This window comes from Chiloscyllium punctatum, chromosome 17, assembly GCF_047496795.1.
Source record: "Chiloscyllium punctatum isolate Juve2018m chromosome 17, sChiPun1.3, whole genome shotgun sequence".
NCBI classification, from domain to species: domain Eukaryota; kingdom Metazoa; phylum Chordata; class Chondrichthyes; order Orectolobiformes; family Hemiscylliidae; genus Chiloscyllium; species Chiloscyllium punctatum.
In genome coordinates this window covers 14,242,828-14,253,834 of record NC_092755.1, presented here as the reverse complement: position 1 = coordinate 14,253,834, position 11,007 = coordinate 14,242,828, and the positions used below count along the sequence as shown (strand labels likewise).

Sequence of the window (11,007 nt, the reverse complement as noted above, 5' to 3'; positions counted from 1 at the left end):
CAATCACTCAATCGTTCTGAATATTGCTTTTCATTTTAAACTTGGAAACACTTTTGAAGTGATTTGATTGGAAATCACTTCAATGTTAACATTTATTGTGTTTTTAATCACAATAACAATTGAATATTTTTCACGTGCAAAATCATTGAAATCCCCATGAATTTTTTGAAGCACACAAAAAAGGGTTGGCATCTCTCTTCATTAAACAACCACAGGAAATGGTGACTTCTTAGAAATCGTATATTTCAGAAAGAATGAAACTTGTCTTCAGCTGAATAGGCACATTGATTGACCAATTCATCATTTTGTTCCAATTTACGTGTAGATCAAAAACATTGTAATTTGCATTTCAGAAAATGTGGAACTTATGAACATATAGAATAATTATATTCATTTTTATTTATAATGCACAGCAATCACAATTCTGTCAAGTTGTCATTCCACAAGTGATCATAAAAATCATGTTAAATTAAGACATTTATTAACTCCCATCATTATTGTAAATTACTACTGAATTTTCAGAAGATTGCACACAGTATCCAACCATTTAATTCCAATCAAGTTATCACAATAAGTATCTGATTAGTTTTCAGCCCTGCGCAGCCTGCTTGGGAATGTTATGAAGGAATCTTGTGCAACTCTGGTCGTGTCTCTGTTACCAGACCAGAGGATACAATTTCAATTCCCACCTTGCACAGAGCTGTGCCAGAGCAGCTCTGAATGTTGAGAAGAAAATATCTAAGAATCGAATGAATTGCCTTTCTATTCAACATTAGATATGTTTTCATTTGTTGTTCATTCCAATAATCACTGTATCTGCTATATATTTTCTTCAGTCCGCTAATAACAGAATGTATCTGATTCCACTCAATCAATATTCTTTGCAAAATATTTGATAATGTTGCACTCACAAAGATGAAATATGCAAAGTAAAGATACTCCTTGATTTTCTTTTGTTCTGAAGAACTGAGTTCAGACTGCACATAGAACTTGATGCTTCAAAGATATAAATATGAGAAAAAAAATTAAGTTCTTCTTCAGTTAAATAAACAAATGCCACTTCCTACTATATATCAATTTTTAGTTATTGATCTGTTTATGAGTTGTCTGAAATTTGTTTTTAGTTTTCCATTCACCTATTTATATTGAATGTAAGGTTGAAATGTTGTGAAAATATCCGAGTGCATTCATTTGAAAATTGAATTTGCATATTTCTCTCTAATCCAGTTTATTGCATGATGACTTAACAGTGTTTTGTTCAGCAAACCTAGTGAATACATAAAAATTGTCTCATCTTAAATAAGATCTTTCACACCCAGTTATCATTCTGTTCCTAATTCATGTAAATATCTAAATTTATTGAAATCAATGTTCACACAAAACAGTGCACATAAAGCGACACAAAGATATTCATCATCAGCTGATTACTATTTAGTGGAATAACCTGAGTGAGTATCTTATTGTTTCTAGGACAAATGACAACAGTAAGCATTTATTTATTATTCTATGCAGTTAATGCAATTGATGTGCTATATTTCAGCTCAGTCGTTAATGTTGATTTATATTGTTTAAACCAATAATTCTACTTTATCACGGATATTGACTATACTACAATAATGTTGGGAAGCAAATCTTTGTCAATCTAACAATCTTTAAGCTCATTTTTTGTTGTGTGTGTACAAGAGACCATTCAAATTATAACCATTTTTATTACAAATTGAACAAATACTGCATTTTAAATTTGTGAATTTCCTACATTTTTGCAAAAGGGTTAGCCTTCACTGTATATGTCACATTTAAAAAACTGCTAGTTCAAATCATGTGTGCTACAAAATGATTATTGTTTTCATTTCATTGTAAGAAAAGAACTGCTTGTTGATTTTTTTGTCATTTCTATTCCAACATTATTCATCATTGTACAAAAATGACAATATTATTAAAATCACATATATGCCACATATCATTGACTACATTGTTCAGTTTCAAGCTCACTTTCATGACTTACTAATTCTCTTCCTAATTCTGACACAAGTCTTTAAACATTGATCATAATATTGATCATATAAATTGATGTAACATATCTCTACAAGGAATCCAGTGTATGGAAATTCACAATTCTTGTATTACGTACATTTTTACTTAAAAAAAGAAGATTTTTGCTCCATAATCACAGAATGGCTCATTTGTCTTCCATCCATAAAACTAGGTACAATGTTTTATACCTCAGTTTACTGATCTTAATAAATATCCAATCAACATCACAGCAAAGTGCTTTTGAAATATTGATTCATTTTAATTCTTCAAAAGACAGCATTCATTATCAAGTCATTGCCATTACAATAATGGCACAATTATTTATTAAAAATGTCTTTTTAACAAGTATAGTGAGATTCACATTTAGATTTAATTCATTATGTCTTAGTACTAATAGTACAGTATGAAAATACCTTTATTTTTCAGGTCACCTACCCCACAAAGGAACCAATGACTTCCCATCCAACGTCATTGCAAATATCTGATGTTTGCTCATTTGAATGATCACGGTAATCTCAACATTAAAATTCAGGAAAATGTAATGACTTTTCACTGAATTAATTCCAGTTCATTTCCAGACATTGCTCAATCACTTGCAAAAAGAGATTTTTCATTATTCATTAATGCATTGACAGACTTTGATAATTCAATTGTTGCTGATTTATAATAAAAATAATACTTATTCAACCTAGTAGGTTGCGCAAATGTGGAATAACGGCACAGTACATGAACCACTGTAAAGATATTGCAGTGCACAATCTCTCGATCATTGTAAGTATCAATTTTTATTTTACCTGTTGAAACATAGTTGAATTCAATTAATTATATTTGACTTCAATGCTCACATTTATTGTGTTTGTAATCATAATACGACTTACGGATGTTTCATGCAACAAAATCAAATGAAAAAGAATTAGCATCTCTTTATTCTTTCATTCAACAATGGCAATAAATTTTGATTTTTTAAATTTTGACATTTTTGGAAAGAAGGGATATTGTCTTCAGTTGAATTCTTGCATTGACTCACTAATTCACAGTGTCCGCTACTTATTCTCTTTGGGTTCCTATGAAAAGGAATTAACTAGTTCTTCTGATTGTAAATTCCTGGAAAATATTTGAGAATGTTGTGGTTTTAAAGATGACAAGGCTAAGTGATCGTAAGTCATCAGTTATTTTGTTAGAAAGAGCTTGATTCAAACATTTCGAACACACACACACACACACACATTGTTATTCTGCTGTGTAACAAGGGGGAAAACAAGTCGCTTTCTTCAGCGTTAAGTAAATATATGCCACTTCCAAGTGTTCATTAGTCAGGTAATTACCTACATTTGTTATTAAGAATTGCAATTCGTCTAAATATTGTTATGACCTTTGATCAAATTAAATTTTTAATTATTGTTTATACATGAATTGCCGGGATTTTGTTTTTTTTTTGTTTTCCATACACCTATTCGTATTGAATGTAAGATTGACATGCTTTGACAATATCATTTGAAACTTATTTTTTCGTATCTTTCACTGATTTTACTTATTGCATAAGATTACATGGTACCTCATGGGTTAGCAATGCTGCCTCACAGCGCCAGGGACATTGGTTTGATTCCCTCCTTGGGTGACTGTGGGGACTTTGCACGTTCTCCCCAAGTCCATGTGACTTTGCTGTGGTGTCCTCCCACAATCCAAACATATGCAGGTTAGGTGAGCTGGCCATGCTAAACCGCACGTTGTGTTCAGGGATATGTGTATTAGTCATAAATAAATGTGAAGAAATATGATCAGGAAAAGTGTTTGGGTGGGTTACTCTTTAGAGGGTCATTTTTTTCAAACAAATGGTCTGTTACCACACTGAGGTAACAGGGGTGCTTTCATAGCGTCGCTTGTATTAAGGTGCGCCCCGAGATCTAAGCCATGTTGGAACTGAAACGGAGGGATCGACAGAGAGGCTACAGAATGACATCGCATCCATTTGGTTTTCTTTAAATCACTGACGAGCAGGAAAATGTAAACGGGGAGGGCGAGTGGGGAAGTGAGGCAGTTGCAGCTCTGGTAAAAGTCCAAAGGTTCATCTGAGAGTGTAATTTCTTTCGTTGCTGTTGCTGATTGAATGAGCCACTAACGTGCGAACTGCTCTAAAACATGATTCAGGACCGCTGGTGCCAATTCTCGCGCGTTGAATAACGACAGACAGTTTCCAAATGAGGCCTTTCAGAGACGACTTTGGGGTATATTTGACAGACAGACTAGTTCAGGAATCCGTGGTGCGCTGTGACACCAGCGCATCAGCTTCTTCCCTGTCTTTGAACCGGGCCGCCTGCGTAAGGAATGCAAATGCGGTACTGTTTTTCGTGGATGGATCAGAAGGCGGAAACTACACTCTCAAACAGAATGGTATATGATCAGAACCAGGTTGGAGAAAAACTTTACAATACTTTGCACAGTCATTAAATGGAATTGCATTACATTTCACGAGGAGAGCAGATTTGTTCAAGCAAATTCGAAGACAGGTTTGCAGATGGGAAAGCAAGCAAGGAAGCTCCGTTCTTGTCCATGTGAAAGGCTGCAGTTGAAGAACAAAGCAGTTTCGCGTGTGATGCGATGAAATAACAGTCTCCATTCGGTTCCAGTAAAAGCTCAAATTGTTTGGAACAGCACAGCTGTTCGCTATTTTCCGCGCGGGAGGCGAACACGATCATGTCAGCAGAGACACTTTGAAATATTTGGCACTATCCCACACCACAGTTCATTCCCCGGGAAACAAGCCCATTTTTCTTTTGTTTCCAACATCAATACAGTGGGGACCGAAACAGCATTTTAACAAGCTGCAGCATTGGAGTTAAACAGCAGAAATGGCAGTGGCGGGATTTGAACCCGCGCCCCTGTCAAGACCGAAACCTGGATCCAGCGCCTTTGACCGCTCGGCCACGCTACCAGCCGGCCACACTGCCCGTTTTCTTGCATTTCCAATTGTGCCCCTGCATAATAACAGATGCAAAGTCACATGAAAAGGGTTCCATGATCCCTCTCCGACTCGCACAGCGTCTGGGATGTGCCCGGCTACAATGTCAATGTCGCAGCAGATAATGATAGCCCATCAATCCAGACAAAAATCAATGGTAAACTGAGTCTATCTTCTCAGACTCTTTTCAGCTACAAATGTATCTGTGAGTGCGTGACAATATATGTTCGCTTATTTGGTCAAATAACCATGAGCTGCTTGACATTACTGCAATTTCGAATCTTGCTTTGCTAAATGATTTCACCCATTGCTCGAATCAGGACGACTTTCACGTTTACACGGAACATGAAACACACCGGACTACAGGGAAAATGCACAAAGCTGAGCAGGCCGTGTTCCACATCATACCGTGCAGCATAGTTTCAGTCACTGTGTCTGTTTTGCAGAATAAGAATCCCAAAGGAAGTTCTCTACCCTAAAACCGGAGGTCGCATTACATTCCGAGAACGACAGATTACATTGTGAGGATGCTCTGACCTCGGAGCCAGTTCGAGATGCCACTTTCCGTGCCTTTTACCTTAATCGTGCAATTTGCTGCAGAGATGTTCACTCCTGGACATGAGCCACATGGATACCAACTGAGTCGGAAACCTGTGCGGGAATCGACGGGAAGCGACTCAATCCATTTTGCTAACTTCCATGGTGCTTATTAGAAATGCAGTTTCTGTTCACCTCAATCGAAAAGGCAGTTTCTGAACATAGTAACAGAAGTCAAAAGGTAATTACCTCACCCCACCGCCACTCCGGAAGAGGTGCTAACTGCCCTTTATTGCTTTTTGTTCTCGATGTGAAGATCTCTCACGCCTGAGTCACCTTCACGTCTCTGGTTGCTGAGTGATTCACAAAGAAGGAGCTTCACCAGAGCTGCAACTGCCTCACTTCCCCACTCGCCCTCCCCGTGAACATTTTCCTGCTCGTCAGTGATTTAAAGAAAACCAAATGGATGCGATGTCATTCTGTAGCCTCTCTGTCGATTCCTCCGTTTCAGTTCCAACGTGGCTTAGATCTCGGGGCGCACCTTAATAGTAGCGACGCTATGAAAGCACAGGTCCAAAGGTTCCTCTGAGAGTGTAATTTCTTTCATTGCTGTTGCTGATTGAATGAGCCACTAACGTGCGAACTGCTCTAAAACATGATTCAGGACCTCCGGTGCCAACTCTCGCACGTTGAATAACGACAGACAGCTTCCAAATGAGGCCTTTCAGAGACGACTTTGGGGTACATTTGACAGACAGACAAGTTCAGGAATTCGTGGTGCGCTGTGACACCAGCGCATCGGCTTCTTCCCTGCCTTTGAACCGGGCCGCCTGCGCAAGGAATGCAAATGCGGTACTGCTTTTCGTGGAAGGATCAGAAGGCGGCAACTACACTCTCAAACAGAATGGCATATGATCAGAACCAGGTTGGAGAAAAACTTTATAATGCTTTGCACAGTCATTAAATGGAGTTGCCTTACATTTCACGACGAGAGCAGATTCGTTCAAGCAAATTCGAAGACAGGTTTACAGATGGAAAAGCAGCAAGGAAGCTCCGTTCTTGTGCATGTGAAAGGCTGCAGTTGAAGAACAAAGCAGTTTCTGCCCAGTTTCGAACTGGGGACCTTTCGCGTGTTAGGCGAACGTGATGACCACTACACTACAGAAACCAGCCGGGACCGCGGTACTGCAGCTCAGTGGCATCCAGCACTGAAAGTTGAAGGAATTCTACCTTTCACCTTTCTGTTTCCAATAGCTTGTTGTTGTCCAGCGTAATTGACATATTGAAAACGTAAAAAAACCATGTGAAATTGATGACAAAATACAGACAAGGATGTCGTCAATGTTTGGACCGTCGGGCGAGGTGGAATAAGCTGGGACGACTTTCCCCGCAGCATAACGGCTGCGACATGATCTTATGGAAGGGTTGTAAACTGAGTATTTATGTGTTTTACCCAAGTTGGGGTGAGTTGAAAACTGGAGAGCAGAGGTTTAAGGTGAGTGGGCTGAAATTGACAAAGGACCTGAGGCACATTTCCCACACAGAAGGTTGTGCGTGTTTGGAATGAGCTCCCAGAGGAAGTGGAGGATGCTATTACACTCAGAAAATTGCAAAGGTAATCGGATGAGTTTCTGGATAGGATGGGTTTAGCGGGATTGGGGCCAAATGCTGGGGAACGGGACTTGTTTAATTTTGGCTATGTGGTGAGCATGGACGAGATACACCGAAGTATCTGTTTCCACGCGGTGTACCCCAATACCGTCGTGTTGCTTACACCGGCTTTAAAGGATTACTTTTTAGCAGAGCTTGCCGTCGCAGTCTGTGGCACAATCGTTTAGTCTGTTCGACTGCTCACGGGAAAGGTAGTATTGTGAAACACTGCAGAAACGAACGACTTCCTTACTTTTGCTCCGACTGACCATACTCCGTGAAATTTTCCCAGACCCTCAGTTGAGGATTTTTGCTGCTGGAAGTTACCTCAGAAACCCTGTTAACTCGTAATGTACTGAGCGAATCGCAAAACAGTAAGCATTTAACACGGAACACGAACAAAATTGGCATACCTAATGCATTTTCAAACACAGAGATGCATGAATGCTAAATGTGAGAGAGTCCGAGGGCATGAGTCATAAAGTAATCTCACAACTAACAACAGTGCAATTCCAAATTATTCTTTCAAACACACTGCAGCCTTAGTGCACCAACACTTCCCAGGCAAATCTCAAAAGAGAGAAAAAAAGAATCTAATAAGAATGGGCCATAAAAAGTGTATTTCACCAATCACAGTCTCGATGAGATTACCTTTCCCTTCTGATGTCTCCAGGACGGAAATGAAGCAAATGGTAGAAATTCAATAACATATGACACCGAAATTCATTGGAACGATTTTCCCATTGGACAGAAAACCAAATAATGACGAGTCCAGCCACTGCAGGACTTTGTTTCACAACAGCGATGAAATGACACTCTCCTTTCGGTTCCAGTAAAAACTCAACTTGCCTGGAATATAAAGCAGCAGTAGAGCTGTTTGCGATTTTCCGTGCGGGAGGTGAGCACTCCCATGAAAGCACAAACACTTTGAGAAAATCTGCACTCTCCCACACCACAGTTAACTCTCCAGGAATCGTTCCCAATTTGTTAAAAACTCAACTTGCATGGAACGAAAATCAGCTTGAGCCCGCGATTTACCGTGTGGGAGGCGAACACGATCATGATAAGATGGACAACTGACCCCCCTCTCCTAAAGCAAACTCCCAGGCCTGCTTTTTATTTGAACACGCCGCAGCCACAGAAACTGCAGTGGAGGGACTCGAGCCTAAGCTTCTTTAGTAATTGAGTTGTGAAGCAGGATCCTCCGGCTCCTTGGCTCCCCTTCATATGGCTAATTCGGTTCGAATAGTGAAATTTCCTGTGTCTGATCCGCAGGATATCCTGCAGGATTTTCAGACAGCTCCATCCTCCCTGTGGCATGTACGTGCTGGATAACATTCTGTTGTGTCATGTGTCCCGGCTTTGCCAATATCGCCGTTGTTTATCTCCCTCCATCCTGTTGGTCGAACTGTGATTCCAGTCAGAATCACAAACGTGTAACAATCCTTAGCTGCGCTGGCTCTCTACAGAGATAAATGTGCTTCTCTTTTTGTATCATTCTCTTGCCTTCTCCCTGTAACTCTACACATTTTTACTTTCAACATGAACATTGAATTAGGTTTTCAACAACTCGATTGAAACTGGGTCTTTGTCAATGTCAGACCCTAACCACTCCCTCTGTGAAAACATTTCTCCTCGTGTACATTTTTCTTCTTTTACTCATGTCTTTAAAACTCTGTAGAATCGTTCTCGATCCTTTCAGGCGTAGGGAGCATTCCCCCTTCCTTACTCCCTCTGTCTAACCCACTCATGTCTTGGAATGTTTGAACAAGGCCAGCTTTTGGCCTTCTGCTCTCCAAGGAGACCTGTCCCAACTTTCCAAATGACCTTTATTGTTTACATTCCTCATATACCACACCATTCTCATCAACCTGTTCACCGCTGTTTTCAATCATTTCCCGTCCCCACTTCCTAAACCTTCACCCCCAGAACTATGCGAATATCCAGATGGTGGATTTACTCAGAGTGGGGTTCTGTGTGTGAACATCCTCTTACACTTGTTTGACTTTCACCACATGTGGTACTGTGCCATGCCCACTACAATGACACTTCTGATCCCAAAACTCAAAGGTATTTCAAAGGGTGCATCTTAATGATTTACATCTTTTTATCAAACAGTTGATAGGACGACCGAGCAACAGTGAAACCAAACAACCAAGGCTCGATGGCGATTTGAAGTCAGACATTCTCCCATGCCAGTATTAACACCAGCTTCTAAGTGAAGATCATGCCCTAGACACTCTTACATTGCCAACACCAAACCAGCTGAGATTTGTTCAGGTCCAACTACATCCCAATTTGTTCTCAGATTTCTAAGCATCCAAGTATATAAAGAATATCGCCTTGTCATTCCATCTCCTTGTTCACGGGACAGTGCTGTTTATCCCTTCCGTTTGCACGAAGTTGTCTCCATCTGCAGAGTATTCAGCTATTTCCCTCCACCGACAAGCAGTGTGAGGGGAGACAAGCGCGGTTACACTCTAAAGCTCGCTCTCATCGGTACAGCCAGTTCCATCAAGTGCTGGGAATCAGCAAGTTTGATTGGGAGCTTCCTGCAAATATTATTTATCTGAGAAGCGATAAAGATGTTGAGCTGGCGGGTAAGACACAAATGGACTCCGGAATCTCTACCCTCAGGTAAATTCATCTGAGGGCATTTTTGTGCAGCCTGTTTGCTGTTCAAAATCCATCTTCACACAGCAATCCTGCAGAAAGGTTTTTGTAACAATAACATCGGCTTCTTTGCTGCAATCGGGCAGCAGTGAACATCTGAGCCCCCAACTTTCCCAGATAAAGACAATCCCAGTGAAAGTCTCACTCACTGAGAGCCATCCCCACGTCCCTGAGCTGCGGGGCTGCAGACAGTTGAACGCAGAAGGTAGGGTTAACAATGAGACTTTGTTTCACCATCAGCCACTCTGTCCCAGAGACAGGAAGAGGGACAGCATCAATGTGTGGCGTCACTCGCGCGCCGACAGAAGCTGTTCAGCCCATCGAGTCCATAGCGACTCTCTGACGCTTGTATATCCCTGTGGTTATTCACAGTTGATGATGTATGTCTTAATAATGCCGTGCTGTCCCTGTATCGCAATTCTGTCTCCAACAAATTGATCCAATTGTAATTCACAGATTTTCATTTCACAGGGAGAACACTGCTGTGTGAAACGGCGTGGGGAATAACTGCAGGGCGTCATGCGCATAGAGCACTCTACTACATCTGATGTGTCTCATCTTCACCAGTTTATTCCCAGCTCTGGCAAGAGATTTTGTGAATCAGATCAGAGCACACCGACAGAGAACAGGAAAAGAGTTTCCAGAACTTCACAAGTGTGTTTCCTCATTTGTGTAAATTTCCCGTGTGTATCGGTATGAAATATTCATTTCAGATACATTGAATGAAAGGAAGCAGAAAGTGAAACAACATGTAATGCGTAGAATGGAGAATTATTATGGAGAAACACTGGCGGGTACAGTACACACAATGAAACATGGAATTGTCAACGAGTAGAGGATGTTTTCAATCCATTAATTTCATGGTTATGAGCCCAAAACGCTCCGACTGGGCCGCTCTGTTAGCGCTGACAATAGCAGTTTCACACAGTCTTCAGCTTTTTGTCTGGCTTGTGGCATGTACCTCAGAGGATGATTTCAAAAGGTCTTCACGATTATTGTGTGACACACTGTGGTGCAGATGTGTCCCGGTTGTGTCAATGCAACCTGTGACTAACTTGCCACATTCCGTTAATTTAACTGTGATTTCACTCAGAATCACAAAATATGTCACAGTGCAAAGTGAGGCCATGCAGCCCACCTTCGCTGTGCTGGCA

General features: G+C 40.7%; 1 non-coding gene across 1 annotated transcript; it reads right to left on the bottom strand.

Annotated features, from left to right (window-relative positions):
* Positions 1–6,625: 6,625 nt before the first annotated feature.
* trnav-aac (transfer RNA valine (anticodon AAC)) lies at positions 6,626–6,698 on the bottom strand. The gene has a single exon. It is a non-coding gene; the product is annotated as a tRNA-Val (tRNA).
* Positions 6,699–11,007: the final 4,309 nt, after the last annotated feature.